This window comes from Mus caroli, unplaced genomic scaffold, assembly GCF_978045245.1.
Source record: "Mus caroli unplaced genomic scaffold, Mus_caroli_1 scaffold_6, whole genome shotgun sequence".
NCBI classification, from domain to species: Eukaryota; Metazoa; Chordata; class Mammalia; order Rodentia; family Muridae; genus Mus; species Mus caroli.
In genome coordinates, this window is record NW_028227261.1 from 14642092 (window position 1) to 14656636 (window position 14545).

Consider the following 14545-nt stretch of genomic DNA (forward strand, 5'->3'; position numbering starts at 1 on the left):
CATCCTCCTGCCTCTACTTCTTGAATTCAAGGATTACAGGTATGTGCCATTGTACCTGTTTTTTATGCAGTGTCGGAATGCAAACTCCGGGCTTTGCCGTCTTGGCAAACATTTTACCAACTGAGCTGTATCCCTATTCTTTAAAAAGGTTTAAATGAGGTTCTAGAAACTTTAAAGCTGTGTGCCTTGATCTTTCTGAAAACAGTGCTACTTCTGGTCACACACTCAAGGACACAGGCTGATGGGCCAGGTTGGTCCTTGGCCTCAGCGAAAGTGCATCAGTACACTGAGGGAGGTGAAGGGTGTGTGCATTGGTCACTATGTATCTGACAGGCATATACTGAGTACCTATTGTGTGTGTGTCAGATGTGAGATAAAAGGCTTGAATGCTTGGGAGAAAGAGTCCTGGATGCCCCTCCATGGGACATACTTGAACATTACTCTAGCCTGGGGTCTCACCCAGAACTGAGGAGCCACTGGAAGAGCAGGGGAAAATGAGGGGTTCCTTCTGCATTCATACGAGGGGCTGTTTCTCCCATAGCTATAGCCTGTATGACCACCTTGTGAAATACCGATTCCCCACCTGTAGCAGCATGACCCAGACAAGAACAGACTCTCTGGAGACAGGTTTCAATGAGACAGCTTGTTTAATGGGGGAACAAATGTTTAAGTTTTTGGGGGTTGAGTAGGGGGGCTATCTGGGGTGAGTGTACATCATTGGCCAGGGCTGGGATCCTGGGGACGCCTCATTTGCATAAGGAGGAAGTCCAGGTGCTGCTGGACATGACCTTATAAGGGGAGAGGAAGTTTAACCTGGCTACTGGCCATGTGACCTCCTGTGGTAGGGGAAGGTGGGGGCACAGGGAGAGAGTGATTTTACTCCTGCAGATCCCAGGACAAGATTTCTGGGGTTTGGACATGCCTTGACCCCACTCTTGCCTCAAGCTGGCACCCCCTGTCTCATGGTTCCCTGGTTCCACATTGAAAGAGACCCTGGGATCATCACCAGCCCTGCCTCTGCCCTCAGAGCACGTATATCTGGGCAACTCTGGACCCCAGTCCCCAGCTCCCTGACCCTTTGCCTGTATTATAGCCTTTGGTGGAATCCTTCCAAGTCTGACACCCTCCAAGCTCAGAGGCTCTGTAGACATCTGACCCAAAGTTCTCATCTTACTGCAAAAGCTCAGTCTCCTCCAGGCATGCCAAGGTGGCATTCTTTCTGTTCTCTTCTCAAGTCAGGAATTAGCCTTTAACTATTTATCACCATCCTGATTCCACCATCCTCACTCAAGATACATTGCTAATTCAGAGTGTGTGTTGATGTTCTTGCTTCAGTTTTGTTTCCGGTGTTATGAAAAACTACCATGATGAAAGCAACCAAAGAGAGAAAGAGTTTTAGCTGGCTCACGATTTTGGGTCACAGTCCATCACTGTGGGGAAGTCAAGGCAAGAACTTGTCACATTATGTCTACAGCCAAGAGCAGAGAGCAATGAAAGCATGCACGCTTGCGGATGCTTAGCTCTTCCTCATACAGTCCAAGACCCTCTACCTAAGAAATGGTGCTGCCCACAGTGGGCAGGTCTTCCCACCTCAATGAACATAAGACTGTCTCCGGCAGACAGGATCACAGGCCAACTTGATTCCAGGGTTCTAGATTGTGTCAAATTGACCCCATTAGCTACCACATGACTATGGTATATCAGAGACAGTGACAGACACAGCAGTCTGTCTGGATTCCTTGTCTCTGGCTCATTTTTAGTTACTACTGTAGGTCACCCATCTCAATCCCAACACGTGGGATCTAGATTTTAGGAGTGGAAATTTTCTGAGAGGGTCATGATTCTAACTCTCCTAATCATAGATGCAATGTTGGAAACTGAGGCCCGATGCTTGGTGGTACCCACCTGTTTCCGCTGAGTCTTTTAAAAGCCTTGGCTTCGTCTCTCTGCCTTTCTCAGACCACAGCCTGGCACACACCTGGAATATACAAAACTTCTTATAACAGGTCATTCACTCAGTACCAATATCAGCTGAAGAGGGGGTTGGGACAAAAACCACACTAGGAATGCAGAGTCCTCCTCCACCACGTCCCCAGGTTTGATGGCTGGAAACTGTGCCAACGTGTCTAACACAACACACCATTTTCCTTCCAGAAGTCACTCCCTAGAGAAAGTTTCACTTTGAACTATGTCCCTGGGTCTTTATCGACCATCTTGGCTTTCTACTCCCCTTCCCCACCCCATTCCAAGACAATTATCTCTACCACACCCACACCCCAAGGTCAGGCATCTTTTGTTTCTTGGTGGCTACTGCCAAGTCTGCTACAGATGGCACTACCATGTCCTCCAGTTGTCAGCTGGGTCTTTCAACTCATTTGTGATAAATCTGTCACAGAGAACCCTGAGTTCTCTGTGCTGAGGAGAAGCCAGGCAGTGGTTCCCGCTCTATCCGTGCAACATTTATGGTATCTTGCATCCGCTTATTAGCTCTGTAACAGATGCTGAGCATGAGGGTGTGGCTCATCAGATAGAAGACTCTGGTTGTTGGAGCTTTTCATGAGCCCACAGATAGGAAGGAGATGGCAGGTGTGTAGACAAAGTCACTGCTGTATAGCCTACCTAAGCACAAGTCCCACAGGCCCCTGAGGCTGCAATATCACCCTTCCAGCTATGAATCTGAGAGGCACAAAATTGCAAAGCCTGCTCAGTGGGCTGAAGCTCAGAAAAACCACAGCAACTCCGCCTCTGGAGGCTTTTCACCAAGGATGTAGCAAGATGCACTTTGCGATGGTGCCAGGATTTTAAAACACATTATTGACTTTAGGTTTTTTTTCTCTCTCTTCCTTTCAATAACTTGTATAAGCAATGAAGGGACTTAGGGTGGATTGAGGAAGACATCGAGCTTAGCTTAAGTGAAACCACCATCTTCTTTGATCTGAGGGTTAGAAGCAGATCGCGTGTGACTGCCCTGTGGGAGTGGAGGTGGCTGTCTGTAGGAAGGGGCTGGGCTCCTCCCCCATGATGGTGCCTCAGCGCTGGGTTCTTTTCTTGTCCTTCTTTGGCATACTGCTCTCTGTCCTCAAGTCTGTGTTGTCATATTTCTTACATCTCTTAATTGCATTAATTTATTTAGTGTGTGTGGGGGGGAGGGGGAGTGTGTGTAGAGGTCAGAGGACAGATTGTTTGAGTTGGTTCTCTCCTTCCATATGTGGATACTAGAGACAAAACTCAGGTTGTCAGGTTTGGTGGCAAGTGCCTTTACCTGCTGAACCCAATCTCTCTCCCTCTCCCTCTCCCTCTCTCCCTCTCCCTCTCCCTCTCCCTCTCCCTCTCCCTCTCCCTCTCCCTCTCCCTCTCCCTCTCCCTCTCCCTCTCCCTCTCCCTCTCCCTCTCCCTCTCCCTCTCCCTCTCCCTCTCCCCCCTCTCTCATGCCAAGCATATGCCATATATGTGCAGGTGCCCACAGGGGCCAGAAGATAGCATCGGATCCACTGGGTCTGGCTTTACGGGCAGCTGTAAGCAGCCTGCTGTGAGCAGGGAACTAAACTTGGATCCCCTGGAAGAGCAGCAAATGCCCGTAACCACTGAGCCATCTCTTCGGGCCCCATTCCCCCTATTCTCCCTGATCTACTTTTCTTCTGACCCTGCTTGTGGGTAGCTGAGACTCCCAGCAGTGTAACTCAGCTGTTTCCCGGCTGCACCCTGTCTACCTGGTGACACACAGCTCAAGGGTAACAGGTGGCAGAACCCTTCAAGTTCTGTCTGAACGTTGAGAGGCTCATCCCAGCACTGTAGAAACGGCTCAGCTAGACTTCTGATGCATGAGGCTGATATTAGGGTCTGATCTATTAGGCTCTCTGTGCAGAAAAACCCACCTTGCTATTTAAACAGATTACCCAAATTATAGATTAGGGAGTTGACACCCAGAGAGGTTGAGTCGATTTCCCAGAATTGCACAGCTAGGCAATGAAAGGCTAGGATGAAGACAAAGGCATCTGGATGCGGCTGAAAGAGAGGAGTCATTTTGCTGACAATGTCTGCTTAATCTATTGTGTGCCCTTAAGTACCCCAGCCTTTCCTCTCTTCCAAGGCTTGTCTTCCTCCCAACCCCCACCCCACCCCTCACTGCACCTGCATTTTCTTTTCTTTTTTTTTTTTTATTGGTTATTTACATCTTTTTCCCCCCAATTTTTTATAAGGTATCTTCTTCATTTACATTTCAAATGCTATCCCGAAAGTCCCCCATACCCCGCCCCCCGCCCCCCGCCCCCCGCCCCTGCATTTTCTGATCTACTATTGCTAACACATATATCAGAGGGGGCTGGCCCTTCTTAACAGCAATGTCAGGCTTTTTTTTTTTTTTTCTCCAGAGCTGTGACCTTGGGAGAATACTATCCTTTCCTGACCTTGGTGTCCCTTGTGATTTCATAAGGACTATAGGGGAATTTTAATAGAATTGCTAATGGATGGGCTTTCAGGATAGAGAATTTAATAACCATAGAGCAAAGGCCTTGGGATGTCTGTCGGCAAGGGCAAGAGAGCTTGGACATCTGGGTTTAAGGGATATTGTCTAGTGTCTGCCCCAAGGAGACCGTGAAGTGTGGTAGATGGCCAGAGGGGGGCACTCTTCCCTTACCACTCAGCCTATCCTCAGTGTGGTGCCTGCCCCAACCAGGAAGAACTGGAAGCAAAGAACTGGGGCTTCTGCCTCTTTGAACCTCAGTGCCCCAGCCTGGTCTGGCTGTTAAAGCCTCAGCCCTGACCCTGGGAAGATCTGGTGCCCGACTCAGAGAAGCCTATGCAGCAGATGGCCTGTAACATGGGACATCACACAGGGTGACTGGATTTACCCTGTCTCAGCTGCTTAGCAGGTGTCAAATAGGAAGCTCAGCTTGCTTCTACAGGGCTTGGCTCCCCCTCCCCCCTCTATGGTTGTCTTTTATCCTGCAGGAGCAGGTCCTGGCATAGAAGTTTCCTAGCTTGAGCAGGACAGAGTCAGGTACCTGAAACCACTCCCTCCCCTCCTGCCCAGAGCTCTCTGGAACCCTTCATCCCACTTGTCCAGATGGTTTACCCGTACTCTCTGCCCTGCTCCTGGTATCACTGTCTTGTGACTCCTGGGGCCTCCCCTCCCTTCCCCTCCCCTCTTCTCTGCCTCCAGCATCTGCATTCTCTGCTCTAGCACCCACTGCAGGAACATGTCCCCAGGGAGGGCTCTGTGCAAACCTTAGACTGCAAAGTGGATTAATGAGAATTTACAGAGCCCCGCTTCCTCAAAGTGATGACTGTTGAGCTAGACCCAGAATCAGCATCTTTTTTGATCTAACATTTATCCAGAGTTTACTACAGGCTGGAAAATGTCAGGTGCTCTCTATCTTCACTCTCATGAGCTACAGGGAAACATATTGCAGCTCCCCCCCCTCCCCAGTTTTACACCCTACCCTGTTTCTTTAACGATGACCATCAACCAGAGAGGCAGAAATGCTTTCTTGGCTCTGAGCCTTGAATCTAGGTTGGTCACATATAAATTCCACTCTTCTCATCTTTAGCTGGTCCCCCTGGATCCCTCTGTGATGCCTCTGGTCTGGTATAGCAAAATATACAGACAGGGCAGCTCAGATCATAGGTATTCATGGCTCATCATTTTGGAGGCTAAGAGTCCAAGCCAATGGTGATGACCTTCTCAACATATATCACAGATCTAGAATCACCATGGAAATGAACTTCCGGGTATGCTTATGAGGTCATTCCCAGACAGGTTGAGCTGAGGGAGGAAGGAAGACCCACCCTGAGTACAGAAGCACTATTTCATGGGCAGGGGACCTGGAGTGAAATAAAAGAGAGGGAGTGAGCTGAGCACCAGATCCATTTCTCTCTGCTTCCTGACTGTGGGTGTCATGTGATGGCCGCCTCACGTTCCTCTATGATGGACTGTACTCTCAAACCGTGAGCCAAACGAACACCAAGTAGCTTCTTATCAGGCATTTGGTCCCAGTAATGGGAAAAGTATGGGATACTGTACATCAAGTCTCTCTCTCGTTCTCCCTCCCCCTTTCCTTCTTCCCTCCCTTATATTAAGTCACTAATCCCATCCTGAGAAGCCTCAGTCCTCAGGGCTTCATGTATCCCTTCCTAATCACCTTCCTAAAGCTACATACCCAAAATCCAGCACCTCGAGGGGATTGGCAGAGGACTTCAGTATATGAGTGGGGACAGAAGATGGTGCAATCTATACGACTGCAGTTATGTCGGGGAGGCTCAGTAGCCCCAGGTCTCACCCTCTAACTCTAGAGAGGAAAGGAACACAGATAGAGGGGAGAGAGGAATTAGGAAAATCCCCGAGTCTTAATTTCTTTTCCTTCTTTCTCTTAAGCACAGAGACTTAACAAGCTGCAACCAACTTCCCTAAATGACCAACACCCACCTATCCCTGCCTATGGGGCTCTAGCATTTGTATACCCTCTAAAAAGTTTCCGGAATTCCAAACATCACACAATTACAGAAACTATCTGCAGCTGGCAAAACCATGCCTTTGCCAGAGCACGAGGCAAATCATAGCCAGCTGCTGTAGATAGTTTGAAGCAGCCCCTCATCCCCATACTTGAGATTAAAATGATAGTACATTCTTATTCCTACAGAGGTCACTCAAGCTCTCAACCTCTCTCAAAGGCGCTTCCTTCCCTTGCAAGAAAGACTGCCAAAGACCACAGCATGCTCCTTACTCTATAAGGAGCTCTCTGCAGGTACATCAATGCCCCCTTGCCAGCACTTGGGAAACACTCAGAACCAAGGAGCAATGGATGAGCCCAGGTCCCACTAGCCAGATGGTGGGCACACATGTTGGGCTCTCTGCTGTCTGCAGAGAGAGTTCAATTTATAAAGTTGGCATTGGAATTATACTGCCCACTTTTCTACCGTTTTAGAACCTGACCCAAGGGATCAGGGGACATAGAGCCAGGTCCCTATGAGATGAGGTCACCACGGGAAGCACAGCTTGAGAGGATAACCACCAGATAGCCACATTCTCCTCTGCAGTTTCCCAGACCAGGGTGGAAACCCAAGGTTTAGCTTCAAGTCAACAGATCTGACTGCCTACCAGCAGCTAGACACTTACAAAATGCTGTTTAATCTTTTTTTAAAAAAAGATTTATGTATGTATGTATGTATTTATTTATTTATTATATGTAAGTATACTGTAGCTGTCTTCAGACACCCCAGAAGAAGGCATCAGATTTCATTATGGATGGTTGTAAGCCATCATGTGGTTGCTGGGATTTGAACTCACGACCTTTGGAAGAGCAGTTGGTGCTCTTAACTGCTGAGCCATCTCTTCAGCCCATGTTTAATCTTTATAAACATGAGAAATAAATTAATTAGAGGTGCTGAGCCCTCTTAGGGTTTCCTTTTGCATATATGTGTGAGAGTGAATGTATGTGTGTGTGTGTATACGTATGTATGTGTATATGTGTTTGGGTGTGTATGTGTGACATGCATGCACGTGTGTGTGTGTGTGTGTGTGTGTGTAGGCCAGAGGCCAGTCTTGGGTGTCATTCCTCAGGTGCCATCCACCTTATTTTTCCAAGACAAATTTTGTTGTATCTTGAGACAGAGTCTCCTGATTTCCTGGCTGGCTGCCAACTCTCTGTACACGGCTAAAGCTGACCTTGAAATCTTGATCCTCCTGCCTCCACTTCTCACATGCTGGGCTCACAGGTGCACAGCACCACACTGAGTTTATGTGGTGCCAGGGATGGAATCCAGGGCTTCATACACATTGAGCAAGCACCGTACCAACTGAGTCATAGACCCTACATCTGCTTAAGCATCTCTCATGGCTTGAAGCCCTCTGATTAGGCTATCTGACCACTGATTCCCACAGCTCCTCCTGTGTCCACCTCAATGAACGGGTTATGAGTATATGACGACACCACACCGGCTTTTTTATGTGGATCCTGGGGCTCAAACTCACATCCCTGTGCTTGTATGACAAGCTCTTTGCCAACAGAGCAATCTTCCCATCTTCCTCCCAAAATGCATTTTTTTTTCCAAACAGAATGCTTGTGACTCTTCCTTCCCATTCTCCACTCCTCTGTTCTTCTCATCTTAAAAGGACAATCTAGAGGCCCAGGTTTGACAGTTCCCTCAACTGCCGTCTTGTTTTATTTTCTTTTGATCTGATCATGCTTGGTGAAGTTCAAAGTTGGATTCACAACTTTAAAATTTACTGTATCATCATCATCCTCATCACTTGTGTGCATGTGCCACATGCATGTGCGCATGCATTGTGTCTGCCGCGCGCGTGTGTGTGTGTGTGTGTGTGTGTGTGCGTGCGCGCGCACTCGTGCGTGCAAGCACACATTCACATATGTGTATGCTACCACACACATGTCCTAAGTCAGGGGACAAGTTTCAGAAGTCAGTTCTCAACAATATGAACTAACCAGTACCCCCAGACCTCGTGTCTCTAGCTGCCTATGTAGCAGAAGATGGCCTAGTCGGCCATCATTGGGAAGAGAGGCTCTTGGTCTTGCAAACTTTATATGCCCCAGTACAGGGGAATGCCAGGGCCAAGAAGTGGGAGTGGGTGGGTAGGGGAGCAGGGCGGGGGAGGGTATAGGGAACTTTTGGGATAGCAGTTGAAATGTCAATAAAGAGAATATCTAATTTAAAAAAAAAGAAGTCAGTTCTCAGCTTCGAATGCCTCGTCAAACTTAGCTCATCAGGCTTGCAGATCAAGTGACTTTACTCACCGAGGCATCTCGTCCACCCTCATGTGAAATTGTTGTGCAGATCTGAAGACAAGCATGGAGAAAGATTAATATAAACAGCCACCCAGAACGAGCTTTGCCCCGTACTCAGAACAATGGCTGTCTGCTTCTCTGAACCTGGATATGTAGGAGGATGCTGGATACAGATTTACCTCGCATCTCATCTGCATGGTTCCCTTCATTTTACCTCAGCACTGCAGGGAGTCCAGTGGGACCTGGAGAATTACAGAAAATGATCAGGCTCAGGGCTGGGCGTGTTTCCATGGGATTGAGTTATTTGTAAGCTGATCAAACGCCTGACCTGGAATTCAACTCAGAACTGTAAAGGTTTTGGGAAGAGGGTGGCAGATTGGTTTCCTGGCTTCTCTCCTCAAGTTGTCAGGAAAAACAGTTGGTTTCAGATCTGCCCAGATAGTCAGTGAGGTGCCCTCAGCAGGGTAGCCTTGGCAAGCCCATTGTTGTCAAAAGCACCATTTGCCGAAGCCAGAACTCACCATCTTTTCCAGGAACCCACACCTGGAAAGGCTGTTGCCCATAAACAACTCAATGTTAACCCTATGTTAACCCTCTCTCTCTCTTTAGGCCCTTCTGGGTCTTCATGGCTCAGAAACTGAGGCAGGGCAATCCTCCTCACTACAGAGGTCAAGAGTGTCCTCTCAGCCCCAGATTTTTACTGTGTCACAAGCTCAGCTCAGAAATGCTGGTTACGTCGCTTGCAGAACAGAAGCCCATAGCTGCTAGGTCTCAGATGTGAGCATGTGCCGATGGAGGACCGAGGTCAACCTTAGCTGTCATCATTCAAGTGCTGTCTACCTTGTGTCTACCTCTCACTGGGACCAGTGGATCACCAATTAGGTTAGGCTAGCTGTCCAGCAAGCCCCAGGGATCCATCTACCTCCATCCCTCTGCAGAGGGGTTGTGAGCACATGCTACCATGTCTGGTTGCTGGTGCTCAGTGCACGGCGAGCTTATTACCAATAGAGCCACCTCCCTAGTCTGCAGATCTGGGCTTCCGTGTGTTCGCAGGAACTGGAGACACATAAGAACTTGAAGTTCACGGTACCAGGGATGCTTTTTTCCCTACTCTGACAATCATGGGTGGGCCAAAGGTTCAGTCTACAGCAGCTTTCAGGGGTGGGTGCCACCGTGTTGTCGTTAGGGCTCCTGCAACCGGGACAAATATTGAGGCACCTCTGCAATCTCCAGGCCATTGTCTTTGGGGACAGATATTTTTTCCATCTTCTGTTCTGCTCTCTTCTGACCCTCATAATTCACCAGCTCTTTATTACCCAGAGACAGGCAAAGGCCAGCACTGTCTAGCGATTAGATAGATTAACACTTCAGCAGGTGGGGTCCAGCCTAGCCTGGGACGTGCTGAGAAGTGTAGCTGTAAATGACTTTATAGCTGACACTCGAAGATGACACTCCCTCAGGGCAGGGAGAAAGGACTCTCAGGGCACATAACAGCGCACATATCTGTCACATGTCAGAAGACACAGTGCCATGCTGCAGTAGATATTAGTCCCTTGCTCATCGTAACAGGCACAGTAATCATTGTCAACACAGGATGACTCTTGTCTGCATTCTGCATACTAGTCTAAGTGCTTTGTGTGTATAATGCAATTTAATCTTCCCAGAAGCCTTGCTCAGTGGAAGGAGTGGGATGCTCATCTCAGAGATGGGACACTGAGGCACATATGGATCGCATGCTCATGGTCCCCAAACAATGGAAGAAAGTAGACTTATAAGTCTAAGAGTCTCTTGTCCTAATGTGGCTGATTGTGAGCACATTCATGTCCCAATGTAACTCTTACTTAGTGGCCTCATTCTCTAGACAGTGGGTAAGTCCTCTTTTCAGCCTCTAGTAGCCTGTTACTAATGCCCTATTGTTACTAATGCCATCTGAACTTGCAATCCCCCATTCTCAGCCTGTGAGCTCTGGGAGGGACCCCCAACTCTGACTTAGTTTGACTGAGTCCTCCACCACAGTGATTAAGATAGGAATGAGAATGGACGCCAAAGAGAATGGTAGAGACCTGTCCCTGGTTGGCTGTCGACTAGCCATGACCCAGAATGATCTGCAAAGAGAATCCATTGAGGGCTTGTGGGCATGTCTGTGAAGGGTTGTCTGGATTGTTCATTGATGCATGTGGGCCCAGCCCACTGTGAGTGGCACCATTCCCTAAACAGAGGGTCCCAAACTGTGGAGGGAAGCTAGCTTACAGTTAAGCCTGCCTGCCATTCAGCAAGCAGGGTTCTCCATGGTTTCTACCATACTTGTTTGTCAGTGAAGTGAGTTTTCTGATCAGAGGCCATGTGTGGAATGGCAAGGAGGCCTGCCTTCAAATTCCTACCTTGAATTCTGTAGAGCCTTAATTTCCCTAAGTGATTGATTTTGAGCTGGGATTAAGGTAAATAAAATCCCTTCTGCCCCTATGCTGCCAGATCAGTGTGTTTTGTTGTATGTAGCAATAGAAAGATACCAGAACAGGACTCAGATGGGCGTTTTGAAGACTCCTTCACTATCAATAGTGTTGTGGTTATTTTTCTATTTCTGTGAAGAGACACAAAGACCAAGGCAACTTATTAAAAATAAAGAGTTTAACTGGGAAATGGCTCATAGTTTTAGAGGTTGAGTCATGACAGTAACCATGGCAGAAAGCACAGAAGCAGGCTGGTAGGTCTGACTCTAGAGCAGTAGCTGAGAATGTATTAAAAGTTTGTGGCAGAGAGAAACTAGGCCTGCCATGAGCTTTTGAACCTTAAAACCTACTTCCCCCAACAAAAACCACACCACCTAATCCTTTCCCCCAAACATTCCCACCAGTTAGGGACCAAGCATTTAAATATGTGACCCTATGGGGACTGTTCTCATTCGAACCATCATAAACAGATGACGGCCTCTGAAGGTATTTGCTTCAAAGCTGTGGCAGCCACTTTCTCATCATGAGGCTGAGAATGGTACCTGACCTAGAAGTAAAACCAGAGGATTGAGCAGAAGATGCTCCTGCTACTTCATCAAAGGATTGAGTCTGACGCGCAGGAGTGTGGTTTTAGTAGAGTACATGTGGGCATGCTCAGAAGATGGCCAACTAGCAGAAGGTATGCAAACTCCTCTTAGAATCTGTGCCTGTGCTAAGCTAACCCGTCGCTATGGTGCACAAAGTCTGGGGACATAGGAACAGTGAGTACACAGGAATCCCTTGGACAGAACGTGGGGCTCTGTTTTTAGGAGAGGAACCAGGCATAAAGATCACCATGAGTAAAGAGTTGGCACTCACAGCTATGAATTGGGAGCAACAAGAAGTCAAAACAGCCCCTCTAGATCTATAATCCAGGTTTCCAATCACTGTGCCTAATAAATGGCTTAAAAAACAAACAAACAAACACTGAGACCTTACTGTGAGGCCATTGCGTAACACATTGACCATGTCTACCACTGACTGACCTAGTTAGGCTAAGCTAGCTAGCTAGTAAGCCCCAGGGACCCACCTCTCCTGCCATTATACGGACTCACTGCCATCGCCATCTTTTATGTTGGTTCTGAGACTTCCCCTCTCCAACTCAGGCAAGCACTTTACAGCCTGAGCTAGCACTCCAGACCCTATCTGGAGAGCTTTATAAGACCGTTTGGAGGGGAGGTTAGGGAATGGATGGTGTGCAGAGAGCTTTAAAATCTAGGAAAGTTACTTGGGATTGTGGTCAAACTGGAAACAGTCCAGCTTTTCCTCTATGTGCCAATGCCACTGCTTAGTGTGCCGAGAGTCTCTCCACTAGGGACAAGGACATGGCTGTTCTCACTGCCTTGTTACCGAAGAGGGTGAAGCTTTGCCCCACTCCTCTACAAGTGTGACATACATAGAGGCATGTTCTGAGTCGAAAGCTGCTTTAGCACCATAGGAAGCCTCCATGTGGGTGCTGGGAATTGAACCCGGATCCTTTTGAAAAGTATCCACTGCTCTTAAATCACTGAGCTATGGCTCTAGTTCCAGAGATTAAAGATGCACATTTAGAGGGAAATCCAAGAGGGCACTGTGATGGTGAGCAGATTTTAAAAGGAGCTGAGTAGTGCAACATCCAGGCAATGAGGTTTGTCTCCAGTCAATGGCTGCCTTGCTGACTGTCCACCATGCCGTCAGCTCCCTCTTGCCCTTCCTGTATCACTGGGTCTTCCCTAATGAAAATGATTATCTTGTGGCAGGGGCAAGAATTGGCCTGAGTGTGGCTGTTCAAATGAACTCATAAGTGAACATCTCAAGTATTTAGAAGAGGCGATGGGGAAGAAATGAGGGAGGCCAGGCTTCTCCTTGGGAAGTGATAGAGAGCTCTGGTTTCCATGACTCAATTGTTGCAGTGGCTGACAAGCAGGCCTGCTACCTCTGTCTCTACTCTACACAATCTCCTCAGGTTAGTTCTGTGTGCCCTCTTTGGTAGTCCATGGTATCCACAGCGCATATTCTCTGTTCTCTCAGTCTCTCTCTTTCTGTCTCTGTCTCACTCTCTCTCACACACACACATACACAGGCCTGGTGGTTAGGGGCAATGTGGGATGCTGAGCCCACCCATTCTGACCCTCCTAGCCTCCCCTACACCTGTTTCCATTGATCTGACTTCTCTATCTCTCCGTGGCTGCATCCCTATACTGGTTCCTGTGAACTCTTCCCTGGTACTAGCCCTCCTTTCAGTATAGTCCTAGATCAAGCCTCAAGATCCTCTGTGATAACCTACTTTCCATGTCTCAGTCTCTCTTTGGGGTCTTGTTCCTGTTCCAGGTAATATTTTTAAAAATAAATCAAACTGGAACATTCTCGTGCTTGCATCTCTTGTCCCAGTGGCCTGGCCAGCCATGTACTGGTGGGCAATGGCCAACCTGTTTTTAATCTCATGGAGACTCTAACTTAGGACTCTACAATCTCTCCACCCAGCTCCCTAGGTTCCCACTGGCGGGTCCTTACTACGTCAAGTCAACCCCAGGTTTTAAATCTCCCACTGACTTTGTGGTGTACATCAACAAACCTACGCTTTGCCACTGTACCTTTCTCTCTTGAACCCAGACGAGGCGCTGTGTGAAGGAAAATGCAACATAAGCTTGGTTTAGAAACAATGGTAATTCGATTTCTGGGTGCAACAACTAAAACCTAATCTTGTAAGCCTTATTAAAATCCAGTCCCTCCGGTGGCGAATCCTTGTGGATCTGCCACAATACTAGGAAACTCTAGCAGCTACATCTTACTCCTCAGCTGTCCCTGTTCCAAAAGGTCTCTCTCTCTCCTGCTTCTTTTCTTCTTCGGTCCAACCCGGAAGTCCTGCCTACTTGCCCAGTGATTGGCTCTTTTATTTAGTAAGGGATTGGTTCACAGGAAGTCACCTGAGTATAACTCACTCTTAGTCCACAACCCCTCCCAGGAGAGCAAAATTAGCATAGAAGCAGCACCAGGCCCATCCACAACATGCTCCCTCTAAGTCTCGCTCAGCCTCACATGTGATCAGACAGTTCATGTTTAGTCTCACCTATTAAAAACTCAAACTCCTAGAAGCCATGGGCAGAGTATCATCTTACCCAAACCCTGAATGGGACATGGAGGAAACCCTTTAATCCTGCAAGCAGGCTTACTAGGGAAAGAAGCCCCTTCTTTTTGCTTAAAGCCTCTCGGTGTATCCACCCATGGTTCCTCTTTTCCAGAACTCCCATTAGCCCCTGCACTGTCACATTCATTGATAGGTTGAGAGAGTGGTTGATGGGTGAGACCTCTGGGTACTGCCCACTTTCTGGGTAG